The 17,870-nt window shown below is 43.3% G+C and overlaps 1 protein-coding gene across 2 annotated transcripts in view; it reads right to left on the reverse strand.

Annotated features, from left to right (window-relative positions):
- ARB2A (ARB2 cotranscriptional regulator A) overlaps positions 1–17,230 on the reverse strand; it is a 356,477-nt gene extending 339,247 nt beyond the window's left edge. The window contains exons 1-2 of one of the 2 annotated variants that reach the window (XM_069962914.1): positions 16,907–17,230; positions 16,564–16,618 (exon numbers count right to left, since the gene is read on the reverse strand). The gene's annotated coding sequence lies outside the window, so the exon portion shown is untranslated. The remainder of the gene's footprint in view (positions 1–16,563; positions 16,619–16,906) is intronic. The other variant, XM_069962913.1, reaches the window with a different exon arrangement.
- Positions 17,231–17,870: the final 640 nt, after the last annotated feature.

Consider the following 17,870-nt stretch of genomic DNA (forward strand, 5'->3'; position numbering starts at 1 on the left):
AATTAAAGGAGTACTCGTGGCAAATGAAAAAACGGGGGGAGAGGGGGTGGTAGGAACATAACAATGAAGCGACACTAACTGGTCTCAATGGCCCTACAGTGCAGTGCCACTGCTCACTGTCACCCTTTGGTCTGAGTGTATATCCTGTTAGGTCACGATCCAGCAGGAACTACCGGAAATCAGTGACTGAGGCTGGGCACCTCTGCAGTCACCGATTGGCTGAGCGGTTAGTTCCTGCCAGGAGGTGACATAACAGGAACCCAGAAGATACAGGAGACCAAAGAGTGACCATAAGCGTTGGCACTGTACTGCAAGGACACAGTTTCATTGCAGTACTGCATAGTTTCTGTAAAGATACTGCAGTAGTACAATGAAACTCTGTGTGAACACAGGCTTATGTTCCCACCAGCCCTTGTCCTCCCTGGTTTATTACATTTGCTTAGAGTTCTCCCTTTATTGGGTACAACAGGCTTTTTGTTCCGATAACAAAATAAAACAGTGCAAACAATGTAGTTATGTGAACTAATGGTGGGCATATGCTGTCAGCTATATCTCTAGGCCTAAAACAAAAACTTGCAACAAGGACTCTAAAATGTACATGAAATTCAAGTTAGAAACCTATAATACTAGAACTGATGGGACATTCAGTTTCTATGAAATCACTGCAAATAATAAATTCTTAAAGGGGTTATCCAGTGAAAATCTTTTTCTTTCAAATAAACTGGTGTCAGAAAGTTATATAGATTTGTAATTTACTTCTATTAAAAAATCTAAAAAGTCTTCCCATACTTATCAGCTGCTGGATGTCCTGCAGGAAGTGGTGTTTTATTTTCAGTCTGACACAGTGCTCTCTGTTGACATCTCTGTCCCAGACAGGAACTGTCCAAAGCAGGAGAGGTTTTCTATGGGGATTCCCACAGAAAACCTCTGCTGCTCTGAACAGTTCTCGTCTTGGCCCCTGTCTTCTTGATGACAGGTCCACTTTAAGTATACATTTGCATGTACTTAGTCTGCTGTGGACTTATTTTTATTGATCAGATCTGCAGCATAAAATACACAGTATATTAAGTACATGTGAACACACCCTAAAGCACCAACAGCAGAAACCACTACCTGACCAGGGTGGCAAGTTAGCAACTGACAACTGCTTGAAAAAAAAATAAATAAATAAAAAGAAATATAAAATAAACAGGACCAGGAAACATTTATAACCAAACTTAAATCTCAAGGAAAATCATATTCTGGTCCCGAGATGTATTTGAGCCTTCATATTCAGGACTAGCCTTCATATTGGGCCATTTTTCCTGACCCCTTTATTTAGACGTCCGGGGCATATTAGTGGCAACTATAGTGGTTGTTACCATTTTTTCTCAGAAAGGGCGGGTTCACACTACGGAATTCTCGCGGACAATGTCCGCGGAATTCCGTCAGCTGTCCGCCCGCACATCTGGGCGCCTTTCCGACGGCCCCATAGACACCATTCTATGGGTCGGTGTATTCCGCTATATGCTGAAAGAAGTGTCATGTCACTTCTTTTAGCGGATCGCGAAATACGCTGGCCCATAGAATGGTGTCTATGGAGCCGGAGGAAAAGCGCGTGCCCGTGCGGGCGGACAGCTGACGGAATTCCGCGGACATTGTCCGCGAGAATTCCGTAGTGTGAACCCGCCCAAACACAGAAAAGGGATGATCAGAATTTAGCATTTTAGCAGAAACCTTTTATGTAAAGTAAGCACACTCATTACACCCGTTCTATAGCAGACCCTACAACAAACACTAAAGAAATCACAACTCTATCCAGTGACAGGGCATGTTGTCTGGCTGGCTTATGAAGCACTATTGATAACTTAGAAGAAATGATAATTTATTCTCTTTTCAGTGGCAATGTTATTGGACAGAAGAGCAAGCGCTGATAAACAATGTGCTCCTCTTATAAAAAAAAAGAAAAAAAAAAAGAAAAAAAGGCGTCAGTGGTTTCCCATACATAACCTTTCATTATGTCAATTGTTTGTGATGCCCGACCCAGCTGCCCCTCCAGATCACAATCATCATAAGGACGCACCACTAGCCACAACTCAGGGCCGGCTCTACACTTCTATATGGTCAGAGGGCAGGCCAGGTGGGAAATTCACAGAGAGAAAACAGCATTACTCAGGTAATATAATAAACATTTACAGTGTTCAGTGCTAAACAATAAGAAGAAAAATCAAATCCATGACATACTAAGGGGGGGAGTAAAGGCAGGATACACCATTACTGACAGAACAACTAAAATGACAGTGTTGGTCTGCGGCATTTCAATGATGTCTCAGACTGAACACAAAGAAATGTAGATATTCATCAGAAGGAGGCCCCTTCTACCACTTTTCTTCCCCCCCCCCCTTTTTTTCTCTTCCTTTCCCCCTTCCCCTCACCCCTTGTTCCCTTATCCCCCTTTTTAGTTAATTCTGTCCTCTTTGCTTCCCTTTCCCACTTACCTTCCCTTCTTTCCCTTTTTTGATGTAGTATTATAAAATATTTCTCTATATTAATACTTATGACGACCTCCCAAACGTTATATACACTTGTACATTTTTCATATTTTCACAGTATGAGATTGCCCCTGTATTATTATTATGATTGTGAATTTTTTCTCACATGACGGTCAAAGTTCGTCATCTGCAATTCAATTTATTGATATAGTTCACCAGTTTATTTTTACTTATTTTTTCTCTGTTTTTTATGAAAAACTTTCAATAAAACAAAATTTGAAAGAAATGTAGATATTCAGTAAAAGCAGCCCTGGGGTACAAATTATATGACCATAATTTCGAATCGGGTTTGAAACTCAAGCACATTACTAAAAATGGCATCAAAATATCAATATAACATAATCCAAGTAATACCTAAACGTATGGTCCTTTTATACAGAGCGATAAATCCCTCAATCGATCGTTTAACAATTTTGAAGCGACAATCTGTTTTTTATGCTGATCAGCATTTAGACAAAGAAATAAATCATTGGGGGGGGAAAAAAAATTATGATCAATTTAGGATCGCTTAAAGGAAAAAAGTCTGGCAAAATTTTTTATCAAAGTATTGTATTGTCCCCCAAAAGTTATACAAGTCACCAATATACACTTATTATGGGAAATGCTTATAAAGTGCTTTTTTCCCTGCACTTACTACTGCATCAAGGCTAAGGATAACATGGTGATGTCACTTCCTGGATAACATGGTGATGTCACTTCCTGGATAACATGGTGATGTCACGTCCCGACTCCCAGAGCAGTGTGGGCTGTGGCTGCTGGAGAGGATGATGGCTCAGTGTCCCTCCAGTGCCCTGTGTCCCTCAGCGTCCCCCTGCCATCATTCTCTCCAGCAGCCACAGCCTGCACAGCTCTGGGAGTCGGGTCGTGCCATCACCAGTTTATCCAGGAAGTGACATCCATATGTTATCCAGGAAGTAAAGCCTTGATGCAGCAGTAAGTCCAGGGAAAAAAGTACTTTATAGGCATTTTCCAAAATAAGTGTATATTGGTGATTTGTATAACTTTTGGGTGCAATACAATACTTAAATAAAAAATTTTGCCGGACTTCTCGGATGCATCTGCAAAAGACTGTTTAGACCAGTGCTTCTCAAACTTTTTCTACTGGAGCCTCACCCAACAGACCAAGGCAATGCCTGGGCCTCACCAGAATGACAAAGAGGGTACCTGGACCTCACCATCTGTGCTGAAAGTCCATTTAAAAGCTAAAAATAATGCTAGGGCTACCTTTCACCTATCTCCCAAGCTCTAGATAATAAAGCAAGTATGAAATAAAATAATAATGTTGCTAAAATGGAGATTTTTGCTAACAGAAAAAGGACTAAGCAGATCATAGTTACTGTTGTGAAAACTGGCTCCCCAGCTGGGCCTCACCAACTAGGGGGCGCCTCACTGATGAGGCCAGCCTTACAGTTTGAGAAGTACTGGTTTTGACCAAGCAATCTGCGAATCATTAGCAAGCGACCAGTGATGATTTGAGAAATGTTGAAAGACCATGATTTACAATTTCTCACTCCTCGTTTGATTATTAGCTGTAGTTATGCTGTGTTTACACAGACAGATTTATCTGACAGATCTTTGAAGCCAAAACCAGGAAAAAACTCTAAACAGGGATCAGGTCATAAAGGAAAGACTGGGATCTATCCTCTATTCAAATCCATTCCTGGCTTTGGCTTCCAAAATCTTTCAGATAAATCTTTCTGTGTAAACGTACCATTACACAAGCAGGTAATCACTCACATGCGAAAAGGACCATAATGCTGCGTTTACACGGAACGATAATTCGCCCGATCGTACGTTTAACATTTTCAAAGTAACTATTTTTTTTTTAATAACGATCAGCGTTTAGACGGAACGATATATCGTACGGAAAACTCGTTTTGCAATTGCTTAAGCCTATCTCACACATTGGGTAAATTGGCGAACGAAAGTTTACACGGAACGATCTGCGATTTTTTTGTGAACGATCAACGACGATTTCTCGCTCATCGTTTGATCGTTCGCTGCGTTTACACGTACAATTATCGTTCGAATTCGATAGTTATTGTGCGAATTCGCACGATAATCGTTCCGTGTAAACGCAGCATTAGTCTAGACCATTTCAAAAGTTATCAAAGAGCCTGGAGCCAGTCTGACAGATCTGGAATCTTTCCAATCTAAAAGGCAGCTTATTAGGTCCTTTTAGACCAGCAGAGCTGTCGGCTACAGGGCCCCAAAGAACACCGATCAGGGAGATTGGCACTAGTTTGCAGTGCCTTTACATGGTATGACAAAGTGATGGGCCCAGGCTGCACGAACGATCATTGTATCTTTCATGCAGTCTGCAAAAGTACACCATAAATCTGTATATATCTGTGCTGTCAGTTTAAAGATCACAAGCAGCAGTGTATACTTACGTCTGCTCTGCTTGTGATTCAGCATTCAGGTCTCTAGTCTACTAGGTGTATCTTCAGGCCCTGCCTCCTCTGTCTGTGAATCATGCTGGAGGAGGCAGGCCTAAAGATACAGTTGGGAGACCTGGATGCTGGATCACATGAAGCACGGATGAAAGTATACACTGCTGTTTGTGATGTTTTAACTGACAGCATAGATATATGTACACACATACACACACATTTATCGCTATCTTATGTTACCTTAGGATTCCTTCATACATCATGCATTAGATGCCATATGTATAGAGATTTTCTCTGCTGCCATGTGTATGGTAACTGAGAAGTGGTAGGGAAAATATTGTCGCCTGGGGGTCATCATCACAGTCCTCACTAAGTGCTGACAACCACCCCACTCCTCACAGTACAGCATATAAAGGGTGCCTGGATTCTGCTGGTGACATTTTTTTCTTCCTCAATCACCCAAAAAGCATATTTCACAACACATTAAGTAAAAAGACTGAAGCTACAGACTTCCTCCACAAACCGAAAGCATACATGTAAACTCACTATGGGTGGAGTATTAAGATAAAGCTGTGTGCACATTTCAACCGAAAAGTGGGTGAATCAATAGTCTCCAAACAGTAGTTTCTAGATTTTATATAGCAATTCTGCAAGACAGAAAATATTGTGCACTGCAACCATTTACAACTCATGTTTCATTTCCTAAACTGGCCAGAAGATATAAAAGCTGAGCAGTGATTGGCTACAATGGGCAACAAGCCGGTTATTGCCTCTTACAAAGCCTTATGGTGCGTTTACACAGGCAGATTTATCTGACCAATTTTGGAAGCCAAAGTCAGGAATGGACTTGAAAAGACAGGGAATCTCAGTCTTTCCTTTATGACTTGCATCCTGTTTATAGTCTGTTCCTGGCTTTGGCTTAAAAAATCTGTCAGATAAATCTCTGTGTAAATGCACCATAACACTATATTCTGAAAAATGGCACAAACCCTGCCTCCCCCTGAAAAAACTCTATATTACAGTATAAGATGAGACATCAGAGTCACAGGGAGCTATAGTACGGACCTATAGATGTCTATTTATACAGGATTACTTACCTATAAAGCATGACTAGGAGCCCTTAAAGTGACACTGTCACCTCCTTTTTGCATTCTGAGATCTCTACACAGGTGTAAAGGGTAAATTTAGCGTTTTTCATAGCTTATTTTATATCATACGTCATGGTGCTTGTTCAAGTAAAAAGTCATCTTTTATCAACTGCAGATTGTGTAAAGTGGGTGGGGCCTCGCGGCATTAGCGCCGCCCACAATGACACAATTGGCCCCACCCCCTCGCCGGCCATTGGAACAGGCTGGCCGAAAGGTCTAGACCCCACCCCCTTTATGTCGGCCAACTGTACCGTTGTGAGCGGGGCTAAGTGACGCTAGTGCCGCGAGGCCACGGCCACTTAATACAATCTGCAGTGAATAAAAGGACACTTTTTAATTGAACAAGCACCAATACGTATGATATGAAATAAGGTATGAAAAACGCTAAATTTACCCTTTACACCTATGTAGAGATGTCAGAATGCACAAAGGGGGTGACTGTCACTTTATAGCGAATGTACTACCAGGTACATTGCTTTTGTTTTTTTACATTAACAGACCGATGTGGCGATGCCAGTGCCGCAGTCCCTTTATTGAGCTGCCGCCCACTCCTGGTTTTGGTTGCAAAATATTGACCAAAGTACTGTGTGCGAACATAGGTTTAAAAATTATACAATGAGGGGAAAATAGAGAAAAAAAAAAAATTAATGAAGGCAGTCAGGGTATTTGAATCAAAGAATGAACTACTGGCAGGTCTATAGACAGGTGAGTTACCCCTAGACCACAGCTCCAACACATTTGGGATCAAAGATTCAACTATATCTAAGAGTTTCTTTCAGACATAACCTGCCTACAGAGGACTGATCTGCAATCAGAGACACTGGCTGAAAGCTGAGCGAGCAGGAGGCCGGGCAGCATTGATTATTCATGAAGAAGAGAGAGGAGGAAGGAGTGGTGAGGTGTGCCAGAGTGAAAAACAACTCCTGTTTGACTATTCATTACCGTAGGATACCTGAGATTACGCATAATTACCAAAGGGTACCATGCACACCAAATACAGTACCTAAGGTAGGACCTGGGAACTTTTGACTTGTTGATCAGACAAGACACAGGGCATTGTCCCGTCTCAGTCAGTGATTGGCTCAGTGAGCTGTCAGTCCAGAGACTAGTTTGTCTCAGAAGTGGCAGTCGCAGCGTGGGAGACAATGCCGGAGTACACAGGGGAAGCGTGCGGAGGTAAGAATAAGGCTAGGTTTACATCTTGTTTTTTTATCTTGCATCGGACGTCCACGTCGTTTACATCAGAAAAGGATGTACATTACAATGTATCCATTCTTTTGAATAACACAATGTGTGCCCTTTGTGAGTAAATGTTGCTTAGAACGCATCATTATATATATTTTTTTTTACAAAGTATGCAAAAGCACGGTCAACCATGCGTTTGCATACTTTGTAAAGACATGGGCATTGCTGCACAACGTATACGTCAAAAGAATGTAGGCATATGGTAAAGAAGTACGCACATTCTGGAACTTATTTTATTGGATACATGGATGCACATTGCCACTGTATGGAACAAATGAGATGTGAACCTAGCCTCAGATGTGTATTTTGTTTCATATAAGAGCAGCAAAAATAAAAAGTTTTTCAAACACGTGTCCTCTGTACCTAGCCATTTAACAATTCAAAGTGTCACTGTTGTTATAACTTTCAAAATCTAATCTAAATCAACAGTAGATGTGTAAGTTGGCAATTTACATTTTTTATTATTATTAGTTATCATGGAAAACATAGCACTTCCTGTTTTCTAAATCAGAAAACAGAAAGTCCTATGTATCCCAGGCCACCTGAGCGCTCACAGAGAAGGCAGTCATGTGACTGATGGAAACATTGAGCCGTGACTCTCAGTACTGCTCAGACTCCAGTGTTGAGTCTGTTTTGTTTTGTTTTCCAACCAGAAAGGACTAAAAATCTGCCTTCCGGAGACTGAACCTGGATTACTGGTAAGTTCAGCTTTGTTTTACAGTATGACAACAACAACAAAAAAAAATAATGGATGTATATTGCAAACTTGCTTTATATCACATTTACTGTTCATTTAGATTTTGAAATTTATACCAACATTTAAAACCATTTAAAAGTCGGTAAAAAGCCATCATTGGTGGTACAGTGGCCAGCTTTTACGATATAATCATGAGAAGCCGATCTGTCATACTTACTAGAACCAGCGACAAAATGACACTGGTCCCAGTTCGTCAATCACTAGAGGCTCCCTTTAGCAGCCCTTAATAATTGAGCACCGATTACACAGACCATATGTACTGCATTGATCCCCATGATCAATCATGGTATTTCTAATAGGAGTCCCCTAACATTTTTTTATGCAAAATGCTAAATTGACCAAACTATTAAAGGGGTAGTGTGGCGCTAAACAATTATTCACTAAATAACACACATTACAAAGTTATTCAACTTTGTAATGTATGTTATGTTAGTAAATCGCCCCCTTCCCCATGTTTCCCCCACACACACCAGACCTGGAAGTGTAGTGCTCTATACATACCTGCCTCTTGCCAACCCCCCGTCCGCCATCTTGTGCCAATAATGTCATCTTCGGACGGACGGCCGAACCGCTCCGACCGCCCTAGTGCCAGTCGCCCTCTGCCGCGTCATCAGCTACTCAGCCGCGATTGGCTGAGCATAACTGGCAGACATCATTGGCACAAGATGGCGGACGGGGGTCGGCAAGAGGCAGGTATGTATAGAGCACTACACTTCCGGGTCTGGTGTGGGTGGGGGGAAACACGGAGGAGGGGGCGATTCACTAACATAACATACATTACAAAGTTGTATAACTTTGTAATGTGTGTTATTTAGTTAATAATTGTTTAGCGCCGCACTACCCCTTTAAATGATCACACTCCTTGTGCGATAAACGGCATACAGCAAAGTGCAAAATTGCTGATTTTTGGTCTTTTAATTAAAAAAAAAAAAAAAGTAATCTAAAAGTTGCATATACGCAAGCAAGATACCAATAAAAGCACATACAGTATCATGGTGCAAAAAGTGACGTTTCATGTGGCCCCATAAATAAAAGCATTTTAAGGGCTATCAGAATAGAGAAATTTTAACACCCCCCCCATCCCGAAAAGTAAAAAAAAATGCAAATAATTTTTATACAGCTTTTCAGCATATTTTATAGAAAATTTAAGTGTGTCTGACTCAGCTGTGCAGCCCCCCCCAAAGCTACGAGCCGCAGTTGCAGCATTAGCTTTACAGCAGCGTAAAAGTAGCTTTTACTCCCCCGTGCAAGGACAGGAGAGGGGTGGCAACTAGTCATCTGGGCGGGGAGCTGGACTAGTCACGGCTTTCTGTCAGCACACTCTGCGGGAATGATTGACAGGCAGAGAACCATTAGTGGCCTCTCTGCCTGTCAATCATCCCTGTAGACCGCACAGACAGGCAAAGAGGTCTGTTAGAGGCCACTTTGCCTGTCAATCCCGGGATAAGACACTAATGGGCCAGCAACACCCAACACGATAGAAAAACAGGCAAGGTCTGTGCAGGGTCCTTGGGAGCCTAATCAGAATAAATGTGCTGATTGGTTCCCTTTAAACTTTCACTCTGCCTTACAGCACATATTCACTCTGACTAGTTATTAGTCTGCAGCCATCTATAGACTAGTCTTCATTGTGCCAGCTCTATGGCGCCTATTACTTGAAAAGTGTACACAAGCTGTGGGCAAGGGTGTGTTTTTAATTAACACAAGTTCTTATATTGGGCAATAAAAGCTACATTTTATATTAGTGGGGGACTACTAGGATGAGGTTTTTTTTGTCTTTTAGTCCTATTCGAGTAGTAGATTTGCATATCCAACCAATGTCACCCCCTTTTTGGCACAGTGTTTGGTTATACTGAAGTCATTGTGCAGCCCTAGCCTTAGGGCCCCTTTACACTACGAATCCCACCTGTTATCTCTTTCAATGGGAGCTCTCCGCACCTTTCTGCTCAAAGAATTGACAACTAGTGATGATACAGGACGCATTAATTTTCCAGGACCTTATAACAGGCATCAAGGGAAAGCTTATAGCAACTGCTTGGAGACCCAGTTGCACCTTAGGCTGGGTTCACACAGTGTTTGCCCAGACGCTCTATTGTACATTGGAATCCGGTCAAAAAGGGATAAAGAGATACACTGCAGCTTTTAGTCAATTGGATTACTTGCCCAAACTTATGGTCCTTTTAGACAGAACGATTATCATTCGAATTTGCACGTAACAATCGCATTTGAGCAATAATCGTTCCGTGTAAACACAGCGAACGATCAAGCGACGAGCGAGAAATCGTTCATTTTGATCTTTCCACATGTTCTCAAATCGTCGTTGATCGTTCGCAAAAAATTTGCAGATCGTTCAGTGTAAACAGTCTTTCAACAATTTCACCTATAGGCTTAAGCGATCGCAAAACGATTTTTCCGTACTATATATCGTTCCATCTAAACGCTGATCGTTATAAGAAACACATTGTTCATTCAAAATCGTTAATCGTGCGATCGGGCTAATTATTGCTCCGTCTAAAAAGGACCATCAGTCATCAAGTGATTACACTGGGGCCATTTAACATAGGAATACAGTTATTTACCAGGACTCCTAAACACATGAAAATTTTACAAAAAAATATAAGTGAAAAGGAAATAGCCTGATCACGAGCTGTCCATTATACGTCAGCAACCATTATTACAGGAACATATATACCATTTATGGACCATGTAAACACTGTCTGAACCCAAAAAGGTATGAGAGGTCCGGATGGGTACAATCTAAATCTACTGTTGTCTTCACAATTCTCCTACAGTTGTAAGCCAGGTTTCCACAACGTAAGACACCGGCTGTGTTACAGAACGGCCAGTGTAAGTGAAGTTCATCCCAGCCGGTACTGTAGTACTGGCCAGATGAACTTCATTTCTTTAAAATTAGAATGTGGGCGGATTCCAGTGTGCTCGCATTCCAATTACCCATAGCACACAATGTAAAGTGCGTCTGGAGCCGCACTTTACATCGTCTGCACAGTCTGATGTCAGTTTTTTTATGCGACCTCAAGGACTCCTGCCGGTGTGTATACACTCCGGTCGGGATTCTATAGACTTCAATACAATGTATATTTTCAAATAATCACAGCCGGTGTTGCAATTTGCAACATCGGCCGTGATTAACTGGAAATATATGTTGTGTGAACATAGCCGTGAGGTGTATTTAAGGATAACATCCACATTTGGGCATTGAAAATAAATCACATAAGGTCATCAGAAATATTTATTACTAAATTTCCTTTCAACCAGCATAGGAACTTTTTTTGCAAACCAAAATCACTGATGCATAAATACCAAGCATCTACACTTAAAGTGACACTGTCACCCCCTTTGTGCATTCTGACATCTCTACACAGGTGTAATGGGTAAATTTAGTGTTTTTCATACCTTATTTCATATCATACGTCATGGTGCTTGTTCAAGTAAAAAGTGCATTAGTGTCACTTAGCCCCGCCCACAACAGCCAGTTGGTCCGCCCCCTTGACGCCCATTGGTTGGCCGATGTAAAGGGGGTGGGGTCTAGACCTTTCAGCCAGCCTGTTCCAATGGCCGGCGAGGGGGCGTGGCCAACTGTGGTGTTGTGGGTGGGGCTAAGTGGTGCTAATGCCGCGAGGCCCCGCCCACTTAACACAATCTGCAGTTGATAAAGGATGACTTTTTACTTGAACAAGCACCATGACGTATGATATAAAATAGGGTATGAAAACCGCTAAATTTACCCTTTACACCTGTGTAGAGAAGTCAGAATGAGCCTCTCCTGTAGAATACAATCTACCAAGACCACAGGAGTATGGCTCAGGCTTATTCAGTGCAGTCCCTAAGGGTTGTTTTAAAGAAGGCTTTTTAATTTTTTTTGCACCATTTTTACTTTTTAAACAAGCGCTATGGCCAGATGTTAACTGGTCAATTAAGAAATAGAAAACACTGCAGTACTCTTTTTTTGTGTGTGTGTGTGTGGGGGGGGGGGTTTAGAGGCAGTACTCCAACTGTACCTGTCACTTAAGAAAAAAAAAAACTTAACATTGTAAAAACCAAGGAGTCAGAGTTGTTGAGTTGGAGTTACTTCTGGCTGGAGTCAGAGTTGAAGTTGGAAAAAATGTATCAACTCCAGCTTTAAAGTGACTGTACCACCAAGCCCAGGCTGAAGCACTGGAGGTGGGCCGACCCACCCTTAGTGGGAGGAAACCCCCTCCCCCCTATGATAGGGTTTCATTGATTCTAATGGAGTCATGTCATGGAGGGGCTGGAGTTTCTTCCCACTGGGGGTGGGTCGGCCCGCCTCCAGTGCTTCAGCCTGGGCCTGGTGGTGCAGTCACTTAAAAAAATAAAAATAAATCTTTAAAAAAAAAAAATTAGAATTGAGTTTTGATATAAATCTTATAAGTTTTGCTCATCAATATATTTTAGGAGCAACATTCTAATAGGACACTGGCCCTATTAGATAAGGGTGGTCGGGGAAATGTTGTCGGTCAATATTTGGCAGTTTGTTTCTGAGCTGGAAGAGTCCATTGTGTGGGGGGAGATCTGTGCTGTTCTCTTCCTGGATGCTGGATGACTGTATATGAGCAGCAGTGTCATATGAAGATATCCTGTATAATATAGAGGAGGAGCAGAAGACATAAGTAGTGCAGCAGTAACCTCTGTCCTCAATGTGGTGTTTTCTCTCTGGGAGAAGATTGTGTTTTTCTCCAGTGTTCTATGGCTGCAGCTGTGTGTGTGTGTGTGTGTGTGTGTGTGTGTGTGTGTGTACACACTATGTGTGACCCCTCTATATCACAGGTATCTGGCAGTGTATATTTGTGTATGATGAATATTAGTTAGAAAAATAGAAGATTGTCAGCAGGAAAAGACCACCTGCTAAATCTAGTCTACTTGTGAGTTGTTCAGGACATGGAGGCTGGAGACTGGCTGCATCCACTGCACACACAGGAGAAGCTGCTATATATCTTTCCTCATTCCCTCAGAAATTGCCCCAGGATCATGGAGGACATAAGAGAGAAGCTGCAGAGCCAGTGTGATAAATAACTCCCCTGGTATCTGACTAGCCAATCATGAAGGAGCAGAAGTCGGAGTCGGGAGTTGAAGTCGATCCTGAAAAAATTCAGGAGTCGGAGCTGCAGCTTACCAACTCCACAGCCCTGGTAAAAACATTTCAAAAGTTTTGGTCGGTGGAAGTCTAAGGGCGGGTTCACACTACGGAATTCTTGCGGACAATGTCCGTGGAATTCCGTCAGCTGTCCGTCCGCACATCTGGGCGCCTTTCCGCCAGCTCCATAGACACCATTCTATGGGCCGGCGTATTCCGCTATACGCTGAAAGAAGTGTTATGTCACTTCTTTCAGCGGATCGCGGAATACACCGGCCCATAGAATGGTGTCTATGGAGCCGGCGGAAAAGCGCGTGCCCGTGCGGGCGGACAGCTGACGGAATTCCGCGGACATTGTCCGCGAGAATTCCATAGTGTGAACGCGCCCTAACTGTTCAGAACTAGAGATAAACAAACTTCAGAAAATCCCGCTACCTCGAGCAGGTAGATCCAGCCCAAAGACTGCCTAGAACACATGGATACAGCCTATGGCTCGTGTGATACCAAACTTTCAGCAAGTTCGCTTGTCTCTATTCAGCCCCCAAATGACTGCTAGAATGAGCAGGGAGCTGCTTCTCTCCCCGTTCTCAGGTTGTGCGTGGTATTATAATTCAGCTCCATTCACTTCAATGGAACTGAACTGCAGTACCTCACCTAAACTGAGGACGCTGTTCCTAGAAGAAAGCAATCATGGTTTCATAAGCCTAAATAATCACTTTAACTTTCTATTATTCCATTATGGTATTTTTTTACATTCTTAAATCCCAGGATCAAAAAGTCTAATAAACACTGTAGCCAATGTTTGTTTGTTTGTTTTTAAATACTGCAGTTTTTTTTAAGGCCTTAAAGGGGTATTTCAATCTCAACTTACATACACTCACCGGCCACTTTATTAGGTACACCTGTCCAACTGCACGTTACCACTTAATTTCTAATCAGCCAATCACATGGCGGAAACTCAGTGCATTTAGGCATGTAGACATGGTCAAGACAATCTCCTGCAGTTCAAACAGAGCATCAGTATGGGGAAGAAAGGTGATTTGAGTGCCTTTGAACGTGGCATGGTTGTTGGTGCCAGAAGGGCTGGTCTGAGTATTTCAGAAACTGCTGATCTACTGGGATTTTCACGCACAACCATCTCTAGGGTTTACAGAGAATGGTCCGAAAAAGAAAAAACATCCAGTAAGCGGCAGTTCTGTGGGCGGAAATGCCTTGTTGATGTCAGAGGTCAGAGGAGAATGGGCAGACTGGTGCGAGCTGATAGAAAGGCAACAGTGACTCAAATAGCCAACCGTTACAACCAAGGTAGGCAGAAGAGCATCTCTGAACGCACAGTACGTCGAACTTTGAGGCAGATGGGCTACAGCAGCAGAAGACCACACCGGGTGCCACTCCTTTCAGCTAAGAACAGGAAACTGAGGCTACAATTTGCACAAGCTCATCGAAATTGGACAGTAGAAGATTGGAAAAACGTTGCCTGGTCTGATGAGTCTCGATTTCTGCTGCGACATTCGGATGGTAGGGTCAGAATTTGGCGTCAACAACATGAAAGCATGGATCCATCCTGCCTTGTATCAACGGTTCAGGCTGGTGGTGATGGTGTCATGGTGTGGGGAATATTTTCTTGGCACTCTTTGGGCCCCTTGGTACCAATTGAGCATCGTTGCAACGCCACAGCCTACCTGAGTATTGTTGCTGACCATGTCCATCCCTTTATGACCACAATGTACCCAACATCTGATGGCTACTTTCAGCAGGATAATGCGCCATGTCATAAAGCTAGAATCATCTCAGACTCATTGAACATGACAATGAGTTCACTGTACTCAAATGGCCTCCACAGTCACCAGATCTCAATTCAATAGAGCATCTTTGGGATGTGGTGGAACGGGAGAATCGCATCATGGATGTGCAGCCGACAAATCTGCGGCAACTGTGTGATGCCATCATGTCAATATGAACCAAAATCTCTGAGGAATGCTTCCAGCACCTTGTTGTATCTATGCCACCAAGAATTGAGGCAGTTCTGAAGGCATATACATTAATTTAGCAAATTTTTCTCCTCCTGATATGCTGCTCATTTCCTCCCATTGATGACAGTACAGCAGTCTATACAGTATATTTAGACCATCTGTTCACATCTAAATGATACAGTATCTGCTGTACAAATACACACACACGTCAAACCACTTTTAGATCAGAGTGGTAACCTAGATGACAAGATGTCAACAATAGGGGGAGAACAGACACCAAGAAAAGGAGGCAAGTCATAATATAAATATTTAACTCAACGGAGAAGTCCCAAGAAAGTGTAAAAATGAAGGCAGACGGAAGTGAGGGGGTTGCTGGAAAATAAACAAGTAAACTCACCCCTCCTTGTGCCCCATAGTGCCACCTCAGGGTCCCACTGACAGCCGCCAGTGTCCTGCAGCTCTCCTAGCTGCATCGTCATGTCCCCAGCTGAGTAATTGCCTGTCCCTGACTGGCTGAGCTGGCAATCAATTAGCCAAACTGTGACGTTGCAGCTAACAGATGTATGTGACGTGCTTAGTTTCCAGGTGAAGATGACAGCTGGTGGCGGTCAATGGGACCCTGGAGTGGCGGAATGGAGGCACTGGGACCAGTGAGTTTACTTGTTTTTTTATTCTCTGCTGCCTGCCTGACATTTTTCATTTTCTTGGGACTCTCTCTTTAAGGTGACTGTACCACCAGGCTCAGGCTGAAGCACTGGAGTTGGGCCGACCCACCCTTACTGGGAAGAAACTCCAGCCCATCCATGACGTGACTCCATTAGAATCAATGGAACCCTACCATAGAGGGGCTAGGGTTTCCTCCCACTAAGGGTGGGTCGGCCCGCCTCCAGTGCTTCAGCCTGGGCCTGGTGGTACAGTCACTTTAACAAATTAGTTGAGGTCAGAATATTCCCGAAAGCTTTTATTCTGGAAGAATAACAAAGCTCTGTAATGTAATGTTCCGCTGCCCACAGAGTTCTGCATACCAGCGTGCAATCATTGTGGCTGTGCACAAAGTCTGTACAATGCACTGGAGCCCCATACACTAAACAGACAGCTCTTCCCTGCTGTAGTCATGTCACATATGTGATATGACTGTGGCATAAAGAGGTCTGTGTGATAAATGGGTGTCCCAAACAATGTAGAGACTGTATGGAAGGGATGGTCCTTGTACGGTGCTGTAGTGCTGGTTTCAGTGGGCACCATGGGAATACAAGGAGTCCATTTTTGCACTGGAATAGTCTCTTAGGATCTATTCACACATAGTGGTTGTGGAAAAGCTCTCGATACGTGAATCGCTGCAACTCTACATCTAACACAGGAAGAGCTCTTAAAATTGCAGCAATCACAGTAAATCCACATACCGTTCTCAGGAGCACGGCAAGAACTGCACCGCAACCACCAGGTGTGAATACATCCCTATTGTTAAAGAATAAAAGAAATAAGTTAGAAGAGACATAACATTAACTAGCTCTCTCCGCTCACTGGTTACATAGTTGGGGGATCAATAATGTCACACTTGCTAGAAACAAGAGCAGGTTATCAGTATTTCTGGATTTATATCAATCCGCCATGTAGTATAGACTGACATGCATGGACCGATATACAGAACTACAGACTGGTGCATGTAACCGCCCATGCGTCGCCCGCAGACATGCAGCGAGCCATGCCCCCCACCATGCCCCCATGCCAGCGCTGCACACTCACTTGGCCTCCCCTCTCACAGGGTGCTGCACCACCTCCACGAGTGACCGATCCACAGACACAAGGCTCCAAAGGATAAACCGATAAATAAGAGTGCAGGGCTGTGACAGCACACACACAGGTGAGGGGCAGCACTGAGCCACCGAGGGGGATGGGGCAGCACTTCCTCCACACTTTTGATATTATCTGTTTTAAAAAATATATATATATAAAAAATAAAATCCACTAAAACCCCCCCAGGACCCAAGCAGCAGCCCCTCCAGCCACTGACATGCACAGCCCTGCTAGAAAGCTAATTTGAGAGGACCCGGCCGGAAGGAAGGAAGAGAAACTGGATGTGTGCGTTCCAAGCCTCACTCTGGCGGAGTCCCGCCTACTCCATGTCATGTGATCTCTCCGTTTCCAATGCAAGCAATGGTTACTAAAGCCTTGACTGTCAGAGGACCTTTCATGACGTAATGACCATGTGAGCAGTCACGTGCGTGGGAGGAGTCAGGCTGTGGTCAGGGCTGCTGTAGTAGCTGGGTGTTGTTTGTGTACAGTGTCACCACGTGATCTGGAGACGAGCGGGCTGAGTGGAAGGGATGCTGGGGATACTGTACCTTGCTGAAGAGAAGGTGTCTCGTCCATTCTCTGCCTGTATAGCAGACATGTGTATGCAAAAAAGCTGTGTGCTGTAATTGGCAGCAGAGCTGTGTGTGTTGGTGGTTTGCAGGTATGGTTTGATGATTGTGCAGTGTGCATGTGGCAGAGCTGTGTCATTTATTTAAAGGGATAGTCACAACTTTTTTTAACCCCTAAAGGACTGGACCAATTTCCATTTTTGAGCTTTTTCTTTTCCATCCTTGTGCTTAAAAGGCCATAGCACTTGTATTTTTCACCTAGAAACCCACATGAGCCCTTATTTTTTGCATCACTAACTGTACTTTGCAATGACAGGCTGATTTTTGCATAAAGTACACTGCGA

Source organism: Dendropsophus ebraccatus, chromosome 3 (genome assembly GCF_027789765.1).
Source record: "Dendropsophus ebraccatus isolate aDenEbr1 chromosome 3, aDenEbr1.pat, whole genome shotgun sequence".
NCBI classification, from domain to species: Eukaryota; Metazoa; Chordata; class Amphibia; order Anura; family Hylidae; genus Dendropsophus; species Dendropsophus ebraccatus.